We start from the raw sequence: 2,796 nt of genomic DNA, 5'->3' as shown, positions 1-2,796 counted from the left end.
CATTCCCACTTGGATTACTGAAACAACCTACTAACAGGTCATTCCACCTCTCCTCTCTGTCTCCTCTTCACATTACTACAAGAATCATCTTCCTTTGGTATGGAAATGGTAATGTCATTCCTCTGCTCAAAAATTTCAAACGGTTCCAGATGACTCTGGCACACACACACACACACACACACACACACACATGCACACACACACGCACATGCACACACACCTTTTTCCAGTCTTATCTCATATGACTTCACTATATACACTCAATACTGAACTGAACTGGAAGACTCTCTGCCTGCCTCTACTCCCCCAAACTTTCTGACCTTTGGGCTTGGGTTCCTGTTTTACCTAACAAGTGAAAACATTTCCCTTTTTCCACTTATTTTCTTCTACAGCCAATAAAATCTAATTCAAATGCCACTCACTTCACAAAACATTCCCCAATCTCTCCACTTAGTAATTGTGAATAGTAGACTTTACATAACACTTTGTTTGGTAAATCCTTTATATACTAATCTGGCAGCAAGTTGGTGTGGTGGATGGAGTGCCAGGCCTGGAGTCCAAAAGACTCATCTTCCTGAGTTCAACTCTGGCCACAGATACTTACTAGCTGTGTGACCCTGGGCAAGTCACTTAATCCTGTTTGCCTCAGTTTCCTCACCTATAAAATGAGCTGGAGAAGGAAATGGCAAACCACTCCAGTATCTTTACCAAGAAAACCCTAAATGGGATCATGAAGAGTTAGACACAACTGAAAGGACTGAACAACTGATGTACTAATCACATATTATTTTTATTATTATCTGTGTATTTACCATATCCCCCACTAAACTATAAGTGCAGTTTTCTGCTTACATTGCACAACTGATGAATGTTTATTAAATTAATAAATCAAACAGAGAGAGGGAGGGGGAGAAATAGGGAAAGGGGAAAAAAGGGAGAGAGGGGAAAGGTGAACTTCAAAGTCTCTATGATTTTAAATATCAATCTTTCTCTCCTACCATGCCTCCTGTCTCACTACTTTCTTCATTTTTTAATCATATTAGTCAATGGCTTAACTATTTTATTGTTTTTCCCCTAGAAACCAATTCCTAGCTTTATTTAATTCAATTTTTTTTTACTTTCATTAATCTCTTCTTTGCTTTTCAGGATTTCTATGTAAGTGTTTAATTAGGGGGGATTTAATTTATTGGTTTTCTAATTTTTTTAGTCACGTACCAAATTTAGTTTTTAATTACATACCCAATTCCTTGATCTGCTTTTGCTTTTCTTGCTATGAGCATTTCAAGATACAAATTTTCCCCTAAGTACTGCCTGAGCTATATCCCCAAAATGTTGGTACCATTATTGGCATTATCTTTGATGAAATTATACTTTTTATGGTTTGTTCTTTGACCCAAACATTCTTTCCAATTAATTTTCAATCTGTGTTTCAAAGGTACTTTATTGGATGTAATTTTTACCATTTTATGGTCAAAATATTTAACATTTCTGCCTTTCTGCATTGATTTGTGAGGTTTTTATACCCTGGTCAATACCATGGTCAATTTTTGTGAAAGTGCTATACACAGCTGAGAATAGGTATATGGTCTATTTTCACTTTAAGTAAATTCAGGTTATGTAAATTTGACATATGTAAAGAATCCTGAAAAAAAATCTGCATCCCAAAAAAAAACCACATATATTAACTTTACTGTGTAGTACTGGGCTTTCTCTCTCTCTTTCTCTCTGCTCCTGCCCCTGGCTCAATGCTCCTGGCCTCTCCTCCCAACACACGCACATGCATGCAAGTGCACAAACACACACACACACACACACACACACACACAAAACCTTTAAAAAATTCTCCAGGTGAAAGAAAAAGAATGCATACATGGAAAGACTACTACCACAGGTGCCACAGGATTGGGGGGCTTAGCTTAAGACTTCCACCACAAAAGAGGAGACCTTTGTCCTATTATGCCCATACTCTGCATATCTTACTACATTCCTCTTTCTGCTCTAAATTCTCTGCCTTTGGTCCCTATGTGTTCTTGAACCATGTACTGCCCTCCCACCATGGGTGTGTGGTTCCCTACGTACTCCTTCCTTTCCTTCCCCACATACTGGGGGAAATTTGCATTATGTAAAAATTGCTTTTTGTAGAGGTCTGTGGAACATTCCAATTAAGTAAAGCAAGAACAATTTGTTCTTTCTATTCCCATTAAATATTCTTCAGAGGTCTATCATACCTAACTTCTTTAAAATTCTAATCATCACCTTAACTTCTTCCTTGTTTATTTTATGTTTAGATTTATCTAGGTCTGAAATGGGTAAACTGAGTTCCCCACTATTATAGCTTTACTCTTATTTTCTTCCATAATTCATTTAACTTTTCCTTTAAGTATTTAGATGCTATATCTTTTGATACATCTATGTTCAGTACTGATATCATTTCATTGTCTATGTATTTTTTGGTAAAATATAGTTTCCTTTTTTATCTTTTTTATTTTTGCTTTTGCTTTGTCTGTACTTCAACTGAAACATGAGATTCTGCCCCAGCCCTTTATTTTAACTCTAAGTGTATCTTTGTTTTTCATGTATATTTCTTGTAAACATCATATTGTTGGGTTCTGGTTTCTAATCAATTCTGATATCCTCTTCCATTTTATGGGTGAGTGCATCCTATTCACCATCATAATTATGACCACTAACCAGTATTTCCCTCCATCCTATTCTATTATACTTATCCTTCTCTTTTTTTTTACTCTGTCCCCTCTTTAAGTCTTTTGCTTGTGACCACAGCCCCCGTTAACCTAT

This window comes from Trichosurus vulpecula, chromosome 5, assembly GCF_011100635.1.
Source record: "Trichosurus vulpecula isolate mTriVul1 chromosome 5, mTriVul1.pri, whole genome shotgun sequence".
Classification (NCBI taxonomy): domain Eukaryota; kingdom Metazoa; phylum Chordata; class Mammalia; order Diprotodontia; family Phalangeridae; genus Trichosurus; species Trichosurus vulpecula.
Note: the sequence above shows the minus strand (reverse complement) of the source record.